The sequence below is a fragment of the Hemicordylus capensis genome, chromosome 4 (assembly GCF_027244095.1).
Source record: "Hemicordylus capensis ecotype Gifberg chromosome 4, rHemCap1.1.pri, whole genome shotgun sequence".
Lineage (NCBI taxonomy): Eukaryota > Metazoa > Chordata > Lepidosauria > Squamata > Cordylidae > Hemicordylus > Hemicordylus capensis.
Window position 1 is genome coordinate 290,726,569 of NC_069660.1, and position 13,356 is coordinate 290,739,924.

At 44.8% G+C, this 13,356-nt stretch overlaps 1 long non-coding RNA gene across 1 annotated transcript; it reads right to left on the reverse strand.

The window, feature by feature from the left end:
* Positions 1-1,636: 1,636 nt before the first annotated feature.
* LOC128324189 (uncharacterized) lies at positions 1,637-10,472 on the reverse strand. The gene is made up of 2 exons (XR_008306718.1): positions 10,294-10,472; positions 1,637-2,450 (listed from the first exon to the last, which is right to left on the reverse strand). It is a non-coding gene; the product is annotated as an uncharacterized LOC128324189 (long non-coding RNA).
* Between the last annotated feature and the right edge of the window lie 2,884 nt (positions 10,473-13,356).

Here is a 13,356-nt window from a genome sequence, read left to right on the forward strand (position 1 = left end):
ACTAGTGGAAAAATGAGGAGACAGAGAGAATAAATTACTAAATAATAATGGGGAAATAACAAGGGTCCTTTTTTCAGCTCTCTCATGTGTACTTGTGATGGAAAGTTCTCTGATGTCACTGCTGTGGTGGTTGGAAAAATACTAAGGGAGTAGGTGTGTGTTACTATGAGAGGGCAGAGTTACTGCCAAAAATGTGATTCACTCTGGAAGGTTCCAAGATGGGATCTGCATGTGTGCAGATAGTGTGATTGGACAATAGGACCACTACAAGAACTGGTAAGTAACCTCACTAACCCTTCCATGTTCTAGGCAGAAGCATGCAAAACTGAAGTGCAAGTCGGTAATCAGCTCATCACTGCTTTTTGTTTAGTGGGAGGTAGCTTTAAAATTACACTGTCCTTTTCCATGTTTGTGTGTTCTACAATGGAGGAATATTTAGTTTGTAGTTTGGCCACTAGGTGGCATGGTTATTTGTGATTTTTAAAGCTGGAAAACTTTGGTAATTAAAAGACAATATTCCAAGGATAGCAGGAATAAATGCCTTTTGTGACCCAGAAGACTAAAAAGGGACATCAAAGGATGGAACCACTATAAGAAGGAGTCTCTGGACATGGCAGTTTAGCTGTTCTGTGCCTACAGGCATTCTGCTCACACGCTAGCTATTTGTACCTACAGCAAGATTTGCTCAGGAACTCTGCTCATGAACAGGAACTGTCTTTGACTTCTACTGCGCAGTGAGAAGTCAAGACTTTTCCCCAGCCATGGCACCTTCACTCTCTGCCTCGCTCTGAGCAAACTGTCTGCTTGACCACCAGAAGCCAGACTATCGCTCTGTTGCTGCTCCCAGCTACAGTCTCTCCTCTTCCGCTGAAAGATCCACCATTCTCAAGCCTGGGTAAATATGCGGCTCATACAAACCTGGAATTCCCTCATCCCTTCCCCTTCTCCTACACCCTTTACCTCTCCCCCCTACTAATTTCTGAACCCCCAAAACCATACCAGCCCTGAGCCTTCCTTCCTCCCTCCCCCTTTTTCCGCCTGTATCTAAACTGTACTAGGCTCTAGGAAGATTTAATTGCACGCACATATGTCAGTTAGGCACACTGTGGAATATATTGGTACTGGTTGGGATGTTCTGTTTAAATACTGTTAGCAATATTGATAGAGTGCTCTGCTTTTTGTTTGCTAGATTATGTTGTTATACTCAATAAAGCCCATTGAATCTTTGAGTGGTTTGATCTCCTTTCTTGCTTGCACCCAGATCATACACGGTCACCAATATAAAAGAACTTGGCCCAGACCTATTTTATATACTAGCTAATGAGCATATTTAGTATATAGATCAGGCCTGGCCTGTAACAGTGGTTACTTTAAATTGTTTTAATAATTTTAATGTTTTAACCATTGCTGGTTGTTTTGAATTTTGGTATGGTAAATAAGCACCCCAGTCACCTTAAGTGGCGCAGCAGCGAAATGCTTGACTAACAAGCAGAAGGTTGTCGGTTCAAATCCCTGCTGGTACTATATCGGGCAGCAGAGATACAGGAAGATGCTGAAAGGAGGAACCAATGGTAAACCTCTCCTTGTATTCTACCAAAAGAAAACCACAAGGCTCTGTGGACGCCAGGAGTCAAAATCGACTTGATGACACACTTTACCTAAATAAGCACCCAGAGAGGTGTATATTGGGTGAGATAGAAATGTGCTCAACAGATAAATAAATAAAATAAATGTACAGCACCAGCAATGTTTTCCACAGGAAGCAGGTGAAGAGATCCTTGCAGGTAGTTGTGTGGGTTACAATATGCTGCATGCACAGATTTGTCGATTGGGGTAATAATCCTCTAAAAAACCCCAGTTCTTTTTCTCCCTGAGCCTACTCCTTAGTCCATGCACAGGGAAAGATCATATGAAAACAGCTTTCTTTTGGTCTCAACAGAGGTTTATTCCGGTTCGGTCCAGCACCCACTCAACCCCACCCCACCCCCAGTTCAGCGAGGGTTTGTGATTTGTTTTTAAATTGTTGGGTTTTTTTAACTCTTACCCCCTCCAGGGGAGTTGTCCGAGGCGGTGGGGGGTCCGCGGAGGTTCCCCCACTGGCCTCCCTTATTCCTGAAATCCAGGTCATGCAGAGGCCTGTTGCGAGGTGGCTGCCATGCCAAGGGGAGAAGGCCGAAAACCAGCTGAAGAGCGGCCTCTGAAGCAAATCGTAAGTCCACAGCATAGTGTATGACAAAGGGCAGTTCTGAGGACCAGGTAGCGGCCTTGCAGATGTTCTTCATACAAATGCCTGACATGTGGGCAGCTGAGGTAGTCATGGTAGTCACTAGTGGAATGTGCCCTGATCTTGGAGGGTGGCTGAATGCCTTGCTTTTTGTAGCAAAAGAAGATCAGTTGAACCAGCCAATTGGACAATCTTTGTCTTGAGATGGCAAGGCCTTTACTTGTCCCTGTATAGGAAACAAATAGTTTGTATGACCTATGAATGTCTTAGTAAAGTAAAATAAATAAATAAAGGAGACACTTTCTGATGTCCAAGGCATACATAGAACGTTCAAGAGGCATTGAAGGGTCACAGAAAAAGGTAGGAAATACAATGTCCTGGTTGATATCAAAGTCTGATACAACCTTAGGGCAGAAGTTAGGATCTGGATGAAGGATAACCTTATCCAGATAGAACTTGGTGTAAGGGGAGTCTGCCCTGAGTGCAGCAAATTCACTGACCCGCCTTGCCAATGTGATGGCAACAAGGAAGGCAGTTTTAAGACACAGCAACCTCATGGAGGCAGACAGTAATGGTTCAGAAGGAGCCTCTGTAAGTATGGACAGCACAAGTGAAAGCCTCCAAGGCTCAGTGGATGCCTGCACCGGAGGGTACAGGCTGTTAACCCCTTTTAGAAACCGTTTGGAGTCAGGATGGACAAAGACAGCTCTACCATCCCAGCCTTGGTGCTGTGCTGAAATGGCAGCACACCTTGATGGATTTACCACTAAAACAGTAAAGAGCTCAAACAAATTAAAAAACAATATAACAATTAACAATTTAAAAACATTTTAAAACAACAATTAAACAATTACAGTGATTTAAAACCCCCAAATCGGGTTTTGAATTTTAAAATAAACTAGAAATTAAAACCCCCACAATTTAGGAAGCTGAGAAAGCTTGGGTGAAAAGAAGGGTTTTCAGGTGTTTTTTGAAAATTGCCAGAGATGGGGAGGATCACATCCCAGCAAGGAGTGCATTCCACAATCTCAGGGCAGTGACCGAGAAGGCCCGTCTCTGTGTCGCCACCAAACGAGTTGGCGGTAACTGGAGATGGACCTCCTCAGATGACCTCAATGGGCGGTGGGGCTCATAATGAAGAAGACGCTGTCTTAGGTACCCAGGGCCTAAGCCGTTTAGGGCTTTGTAAGTTATAACAAGCACTTTGTATTTTGTCCGGAAACCTATTGGCAGCCAGTGTAACTCCATCAGTAAAGGAGTAGCATCGTCTCTCCGAGATGACCCAGAGATCAACCTGGCTGCCACATTCTGAACCAACTGAAGTTTCCGGACTACGTACAAAGGCAGCCCCATGTAAAGCGCATTACAAAAGTCAAGTCTGGAGGTTACCAACAAATGTACCACTGTTTTGAGGTCATTGATCTCGAGAAACAGGCACAGCTGGCGTATCAGCCAGAGCTGATAGAAAGCACCCCTGGCCACCGCCTCAACCTGAGAAACAAGGGAGAGGTGTGAATCCAGAAGTACTCCCAGACTGCGAACCTGTTCCTTTTCTGGAAGTGTGACCCCATCTAGAACAGGCAGATCAAAATTGTCTCTAGAGTTCTGACCCCGCACAATAAGTACCTCCATCTTATCTGGATTCAGCTTCAGTTTATTCTCCCTCATCCAGCCCTTTACTGCTTCCAGACAGGCATTTAGGGAGGATATGCCAGCTACTGAAGAAGTTGACATGGAGAGGTAGATCTGGGTGTCATCAACATACTGGTAACACCCAGCTCCAAATCCCTTATTCAAGGGTGGATGAATAAGGTCACATTGAGGTCACATTCACTTATTCAAATGCATCCACCCTTATTCAAGGGTGGATACATTTGAGGTGCAAATGGGAACCGATTTGGACCAAATTTGCTAGAGGTGTAGGGACACATAGGACATAGTTTGTAATGATGTCATCCACCCCAGTTCAAAAGGCAGATGCATGAACGTTTGAGTTGCAAGTGGGCTAACTTGTGAACTGCCTAACCAATTTGGATCAAATTTATTCCAGTTGCAGGGATAGTGAAAGGAAAGTAGCAGATTAGTTATTACTAGAACAACTTTTAATAATTTGCTGTTACTTATTACATAAGCCACTCTTGGTGTCTTGTCTGTAAAAATGCAGGGTAAAGATGCTTAAAGTAAAAAAGATTTCAAGATAATGGCATGAGGATAACTGACTTTCCCACTTCCTAATATTGGATCTGTTGAAGTGAGCATAAGCTCTCACTGCAAAAGCTTTGAAGAGACAAATTGGTGCCTTTGTGGTTGTGGCTTGCATACAATCCTGTATGCTCAGGGACAGTATGTTATCTGAAGGATTGCATTAAAATCCTTTCTGATAAAATGATACTGAACAGAATCACGGAGGAAGCTGATGTAGCATACAAAAATGACAGCGAGTCTAAGATCATGTAGCTCAGCAACAAGAAGACGCCCAGAACCTCAGGGATATTTATTTTTTTAGCTCATGTTTACTCCAGTTATGTTTATTCCAGTCTTAACCACACAAATAACTGAATCGAGTCCAGCTTTCTTCTGCCACTGGCATAACTTTTCACTGAGCTTACATCTTGCTGGAATCCAACATGTTTGGCTAAATTCTCCTGAAATGAATTTTGCAGAAGCCAAATGTGTTAAAAACAAAACAGGCTTCCTAAACTGTTAAATCTAAATTTTTCTTGACAGTTAAATTAAAAGGAAGACTGTAGAGACAGTGATGGTTAGAATACTTCAAGTAGAATTCCATTATTTCTGGGGGAAAATAAATTTTAGGTTCCTTTAGGTAGATTTGAAATAGTTGTTTGTTCTTCAGTGGGAGGGGTTGGCAAGCAATACCTGTGACAGAATAGGAGAATAAATCTTTGAACATGAAAATTAGCCAAGCATGTGGGATGGAGAAAGAGGGTCTAATGAGTGGAAAGGTTGGTCGTGAGCCTTTCCCTCTCTTGCTCTTTGTCTTGTTCATAACTATAAAATACACAACTATAAAATAAGATTAACAGCATGAAGTCTGGGAGGGGAGGAGAAGACAGGTGGCATACAATCCAGGGGTCAGGATCTTGGAGTCCATGTCTGGTCAGACCTTTCAGAACCCTGGACAAATCACTGGGAGAAGATTACTTGTTCCAGCAAGGATGTGTTCTTCTATGCTGCCTGGGGCTGACTACCTCTCTCTGACTCTACCTTTTTTGCAGAGTCAAAGGTATTGGCCCTCCATTATTTCTTTCTGGGCATATTGCCTGAGTTGGTCAGTGCATGAGGCCTTGGGGTGAGGATGCCAGTCCTGATGAAATCTGGCTGGAGGATTGGAATCTCTGAAGGTCTCAACTTGGCCTCCAGGGGACTCCTGACTGCCAGGTCCCATCTTGGTGATTGGGGCCTGGGTCTACCACTTCCACAGCTGGCACTGCCTCCCTTTTAGTGCTGGGTGCTATCCAAGGTTGGGAACTTGACACTGCTTGTATGGGGGGAATGAAAGGTGAATAAAAGAGATGAGTACTGTGTGCAGAGGCGTAACTAGGGAAAATGGTTCCTAGGGCAAGCACTGAAATCCCCCCCCCGCCCGCGCCTCCCCATCCAAACATCTGACACGCATCCTTCCGAAAACTTGTCTTTTACCATAATATTAGCTAAAAAATACAAAAATATAAAATTTAAAAAATGCAAGTGTGTGCATAGTCTTAAACAATCTCCACTCATCTTCTACAGAGTTAAAATTAGCATTAAGAAGAAACCAGCTGCTTAAGAATTTCTAGAAGGAAAAATATATCACAACTTATGAGAGTCTAATCCTCTCAACAAAAACCTGAGGTGGACAGAAAATCCTAAAATGATTCTGAGGTTTTAGGTTACTTTCAGATTACTATATTAAAATCATGGTCTGTCTTCATCCAAGCTATTTTAATTAATTTTTTTAAACATGCCCAGTATTTCCTTACCATGGGCTATTCTGTTAAAATAATAATAATAAGGCTGTAACCTGTGTACTGTTACCTAGGAGCAAGTCCCACTGAACTGACTTAGTGGTATTTACTTAGGAGTAATTGCAAGCTGCATGTGTTAATATTTCAAAGCCCCAAATTAATCTTGTCTCCACATCCTCTTTACCTATTAATCATATTGTAGAATCAGCAGTAATAATTAAAAGAAAAAGAAAAACCATTCTTTAAATGCAGCTATAGTATTATGTCTACAAATGGATGCTTAGTAGTCTGCTTTTGTATCCCATATCGGACATCTTTCATGATATGGGATACAAAAGCAGACTACTAAGCATCCATTTGTAGACATAATACTATAACTGCATTTAAAGAATGGTTTTGTTTTTTAAAATTATCATTGCTGATTCTACAATCATTGATTCTACAAGGTTATGAAGTTCAGGCTTTGCAACATCACATCTTGGAGCTACCACTTTGAGCTATAGATTGAATGTGACTGCAATCCAAGAGTCCTTTGGAAAGATGCACTTTCCAAAGTCAGTATAACAGGATGGTGGTCTGTCAGCATATGTGGGGCACTGGACGTTTGTTGCATGCTGCACTCAAGATCTCTAGTTCATAAACCACCATACTTTAATCAATAATACTCCCAGCCACTTAGACTTTAGCTTTTTATTCTCAGTGGAGATGGACACCTCCCCCTTTATATTTAGAAGCTCAAAGCAGCCTGGAGGATTGGTATTCGTGCAACTAACTTTAAAGTGGAGGGGGGGCAGAGATCTTGAATGAGTATCTGTTAACACCGGCAAAGAGCCCTTAGGACTCGCTCTGTTTGGAAATGGAAAGCTGTTTTGTAAAAGGCAGGAGAGCTCAAATTTCTTCCAAACGGCACAAGCCAGCCAGAACCTTGGCACTTTTCCCTTCATGCAGAGACAGAGTAGAAGCCCAGAAGCCTCTTTAGCAGCTTCGCTAGAAGAGAAACTTGGATCCTGCCTGTCTTTCTTTCATAGCTCTCCAAAGTGCCTCTTCAATTCCCCCCTCCCCTTACCGTGGGCTGCTTGGGTCCTGCAAGGCTTCCGTTCCTATGCTAATCGGGGAACAGAGGAAGGGAGCAGAGCGCAATCCCGAATATTTGAGGAAAAACCTCCTCCTCCTCCACATATTAAATGGCAAAACATGTTAATGAAGTGGAAGTAAGGGTGAAAGAAATAGGAGCTGGAAGCAAGCAAAGCTGCTTTCAGATACTGCCTCAGAGAACAGCCCCTGGGAGTCCCGCCCCCAAAGCAAGATCGTTGAAAGGAATTTGTAGCTAGGGTGGGTGTTAGAGCACCTCACCTTGCTCCCAAAGTTTATATATACACACACACACACACGTCTCCCCAACTCCTCGCCCTCGAGTCTCTTCAGCCCTGCTTCTTCACCAGCTCAGCTGCGCTCCTCCCAGGCATCTTCCTGACCTGGCAGGTGGACTGACGGGGCTTCTAATCTGCTGCAGTTCCCCCCGCCGCCAGCCACACACCACCACCCCGATCCTGATGGGGCGATGGAGGGAGCCAGCCAAACAAGAAGAACTGCCGGATCTCAGGACTTCTCTGCGCTGCAGCGTGGCGGGGGTGTCTTCACTTCGCCTTCTGGCCAAGCATCGGGGTGGGAGTGGGGAGGGAGGCGAGGCTGCCATGTGTTGAGCGGGGGGTGGATGTGCTAAACAAGGCTGTGCCCACAGAGGAAGAGCAGGGGAGGAATCCCTGGGCAGGAGAAGGAGATAGAAGAAGACTGAGTCACCCGCGCAGAGAGGAGCGAGTGAGCAAGCCATTTCATGCCTCACTCACCCTCGCGCCCTCTCCCTCCCCCCACACACGCAGCAGCCGCCAAAAGGGTTTGTTTAGAGAGTGAGACAGCACAACACCGTGACCCACATTTCCAACGAGTTTTTCCCCATCCCTCCCCGCCCGCAGCTGCCGCCAAAAGGGTTTCCATACATTCCATCCTCAGCAGCACACAACTCTGTCCTCCTCCATTTTTCAAACTAACAAGTTTCCCCTCCCCGCCCGCGCTGCCACCAAAAGAGTTTCCATTCCATTTCTATCCTCAGAGTCAGCGCACACAACTACTCCTCTCCTCCACATTTTTCAAACAGGAGTTTCTCTCCCCGCTGCCCCACCAAAAGTGTTTCCATTCCATCCTCCTCAGCTACTACAAGTATACGTACATCTGTCTCCACATTTGAGTCCCCCCACCACCACCACCACCCAAGTCCCCACAGATGATCATTTCATTATTTGAATCTTTGGAGCACACTTACTCAATGGCAGCAAGCAGGCAGGACTTGGGAAAGAGAAACAACGAATATTGCCGGCAGCAGCAAACACATGGGGACAGCATGTGGCTCAACTCAGCTGCGCTCTCTCCATCCATCCCCACCATGTCATGTGGTCGTCGTGCTGCTGCGCAGGCAGGCTTCCGGCGCAAACGGAGGCGTGCTGAGCACACTTTCCACTTGCCAGCCAGTGAGAGAGCACCCGCCCAGCTGGCCCGGACAGATCTCATCTTGCATGACGCGGAGTGCCTGCGCCGAGTGGGGGGGCTTCGGGCACCGCTAGGACTGAGACGGGCCAGCCGCGGTGCCAGGCAGTAGTAAGCAGCAGACCCGGCACTACCCGGGCTCTTGTTGGGAATGGATTGAAGGGGGGGGGTAATTTAAAAAAAAAATAAAATAAATGTGGGGGTGGAGCGGGGCATAGGCAGGCAATTTGCACACCCCCCACTGGTGTCTAGGGCACATGCCCTGCCTGCCCTACCCTGGTTCCGCCTCTGACTGTGTGGGTTGGAAAATTCTAGCTGGACACAATGAGAGAGAGGTGGAGATGAGATGGAGATGAGAGTTTGTTGAATGGTATGAATGGGTAGCATGTCTTGATAAGGTTACAAATTGTGATTTCTTTTGTCACTTAATTCTTTACATGGAATGTGAAGAGGCAGATTGCAACCACTGTAGAGTGCCATGAATATGCAAAATATTTTTCATTATGTCTTGAAATGCATAAAGTTAACAATGAACAAACTACAATATAACTCAGAAGTCTCAGCTCTAACCCATTATTTATCATTTGTGCAGTGATTGTAACTGTTGATTGAATCTCAGTTTTTGGCACACAGATCTGTCAGTTTCTGTTCCTATTGCTGGGATTCGCCCTTTCTCTACTTTCTGATGCCTTGTAAATTTTTCTTCTCCCTTTGCCCTTTCCACAGTCATATCTTCTCAGTTTTGCTAGATGTCACCAATCAACTGCTTTTCTTGCTCTCTTCACTCATTCCATACCCCTCCCTTCACTAGCCCAACATTCTGTGACCTCACAGAAGTAGGCATTAATTACTTCTTGCACTCTTAACAATACATGTCTTCATGTAGTCTGCTCAAAAGTGCTCTTGTGGCAGGTGGAAGCCACAGGTTCATTTAAAGGAATCTGAGAAGGGGGTTAGGGAGTCCAAACAAATGCCAATGTGGAACAGATTGAGGTTATTCTGACAATCACTAGAAACCGAGCTAAGGGAGCCCAGCCCATTCTAGTGATGGTTAGAACCACTAGGCTCACCCGCGGGCCCAGTGGTTCCATGGCAGCTAGCCCACCTAGGAATCTCTCCCCTTAAATGACGTTAATGGAGTGCTCGCTCCGTTAACTGCATTTTACCAGTCGTGGCACGCTGTGCCACGGCTTCACTCCATGACTCCAACAAGCCTCCCAGCCTCAGGGGTCTCTCCAGGATGCTTGTGCCGAGCATCCTGGGCATTCCAGGGGGTGGCTGGCCCCCGATCCCCGCCGCCCCTGCTGTCTCCGTGATGGAGCCGGCAATCATGTGGGTGGCTGATCCAGTCGCCCAGGGACAGCTCCCTGCTTGTGTCCTAAACCCACTCTCCCCGCACAAGTGCCTCATTGTATTTATATTTTAAGACTAAAGTTTTACAAATGTTCCCTTCTCTTTGAGACCAAATATACTACATACACCTTTGTTCACAGTAAGTAGCCTAAAAGCATGCAAACACAATGTCCCAGTTGGTACAGGGCAGCATCTTGAAGTTCCCAGCACCTGAATCTACTAAGATGCTTGCATGGTGGGTGTTCTACTTCTGCCTGCTCCTCACAACTGTTCTTTCTCTCACTGGTCTTCTGATAATCCACCAAAGTATCCGCTCTTCACTTTTCCAGTCGGTTCCTCTTCCCTTCTTCACCTTCCTCTCCAACTGTCCTTAACTGCCTCCATCCCAACACTCCACAGCCCTTGGCAACAGTTACCTAGCACCTGTTGCCTAGGTAACTAAGGTAGCTGCTTATGAACAGGAGCGTATGCGCAAGTACAGGTGGAGTAACTGGTGGAAATGAGAGGAAGCCCTGCTTCCTCCTACCATCACTTGAAGGATCTCTGTGTAGATGTGGACTTAAACCAAAGTTTTGCTTTCTGATGGTTTAGTGCAGTGTAATGTATTGACCAGTCTATCAACCTATGTAATTTATGTAGCATTTTCGATGTATTTTCACTGTATCTTGATGCGTTTTTCTTAATATAATGTATAACTTTTGTAAATTTTGTGTTCTTGTGTTTCTTTCATGCTCTGTATGTAAATTGTGAATGATTATGAGTGCAATGTAGAATGTTTGGGGTTGTTTTTTTAAATGAAACTCATTCCTAAAAACTCATTCATGTTGCCTGAACATTCACTCTATCAGCTTCATTCTTTCCTGAAAATCCTTTTTCTTTTTCAGAGACTCATACATTGGTCTGTCATCTTGTATACAAGGAATTCCACCACCATAAGCCTGGGCAACTCCAGTATCAGCTCTGTGAAGTCTGTCAGCTCAGTTAGCAACTCTGTTGGGCAGCAGGGTGATTGCATCAACAGAAGTTGAAGTCCCAGTCTATCCTTGGTCCCTAGATTTAATTATACATGCTCAATATCAGTAAATCTAATGACAATATTTTCTCAAGCTCCTGAATTGTTTAATTCCTCTCAGATTTAGGAGTCAAAAAGGCAACTGGTTGAGTTTTGATTTGTGTGTAATAGCCTCATAAGCATGAAACACTGCTGCCTCCTCTATCCCTAATTATTTTAGTAGTACTTTTAGTACCTTGATCTATGCTGAGGAGGACTTTTTAAAATTTATTTGGTGTTATCATTTGTAATAGAAGTTTGATTGTCTGCTTTTTTACATTTGTTTTAACCTCATGCTGGTCGCTGACCAAAATAAAGAGATTGATTGATACATGCTCAATATAGGCAGATTCCCTGACAGGGATCCTGGTAAAGGAGATGTTATTTTTATGGATCACAGTCACTCCACTAACCCACCTTCGACCTCTCACCTGCCTCACAACAGAGTATCCTGCCACAAGAAGGTGGGTCCTAACTGGGCCTGAGACTCCCACAACAGATAGCCAGCATAGTGTAGTGGTTAGAGTGGGACTAGGCCTGGGAAGACCCAAGTTCGAATCCCCATTCAACCATGAAACTCACTGGGTGACTTTGGGCCAGTCATTCATTCATTCATTCGATTTCTATTCCGCCCTCCCAAGAATAGCTCAGGGAAATACACAGAGAAATAAATAGATAAGATGTATCCCTGTCCCCAAAGGGCTCACAATCTATAAAGAAACATAAGATAGACACCAGCAACAGTCACTGGAGGCAGAGGCGTATCTAGGGAAAATAGCACCTAGGGCAAGCATTGAAATTGTGCCCCCTGTCCAAACATCTGACACCCATCTTTCAGATAACTTTCTACCATAATATCAGCTTAAAAATACAAGTCTGAAGGTCACATACAAGTCATATATCTGAATATGTGTACAGCTACTTATATTATATTATTTTTTTTAAAAAAAAATTACCTGTAGCCCCTTTGGGGGGCTTCATAAAGGCCATGGGGGGGTCTGCAAATGTTCCCCCTCCCCCTGCTGGCCTCTAGGACCTCACAGGGACCATTTGAGCATGTTCAGTGGCCATTTAAAAAAATTTTTTTTTTTTTAATGGCAGCTGAAAACAAAATGGCCACCACACATGCTCAAATGGCCTCTGTGAGGCCTGGTATGGCCTAGGGCCTCACAGAGGCCATTTGAGCATGCAAGGTGGCCATTTGGTTTTCGGCAGCCTTAAAAAAAATTTCTTAGAAATTTTAAGAAATGGCGCCCCCCCTTCAAGTGGCGCCCAGGGCACGTGCCCTGCCTGCCCCACCCTAGATACACCCCTGACTGGAGGTACTGTGCTGGGGGTGAAGAGTGCCAGTTACTCTCCCCCTGCTAAATAAAGAGAATCACCATGTTAAAAGGTTCCTCTTTGCTAAGTCAGCAGGGAGGTATCTCTCAGCCTAACCTACCTCACAGGTTTGTTGTAAGGGTAAAAATAAGCATGCACTGTGCCACTAGAGTGAAATTCTGAGCTCCTCAGAGGAACTCCAAGCTCCTTGCAGGAAGAGCGAGGTATAAATGTAATTAATAATAAATAAATAACTAGGTCTCTGTAATATATACCAGGACAGCACAATCAAACCTTTGGTGATTTCTGATTTGTTTTGGACTGACCGAGCATTATAGAAGAGGTTTTTATATAAATCTGCTACAGCATAGTCTACCTCAGCCTCATCAAAGGAACACAGGAAACTGCCTTATACCAAGTCAGACCATAGGTCCATCTCGCTCAGTATTGTCTGCACAGACTGGCAGTGGCTTCTCCAAGGTTGCAGGCAAGAGTTTCTCTCAGCCCTATCTTACATTGCTCACGCATATAGTCTCCCATTCAGATGCAAACCAGGGTGGAGCCTGCTTAGCAAAGGGGACAATTCATGCTTGCTACCACAAGACCAGCTCATCAAAGGCCCAGGTGCCAAAGGCCAGCCTCCTACAGGTGGATCCACCTGCTGGCTGTGTCATCAGCAATTCCTGCCTTTTATAGCTGTAGGAGAGGTGTAGTTGCCAGCCATTCCTTCTGGGTAAGCTCAATTCAGCTGAAGGTGTTTATAATATAATCAGGAGGTGGGGCAAAACAACAGGACAGAGCAGAGAGGTAGCAGCAAAGAAAATCTTTTTCTTTTTGCTGTCAGCTCTATTTTGAGCCAGTGAAATAATAAACAGAAATAGAAAAACTCTTTTTCTCACCTC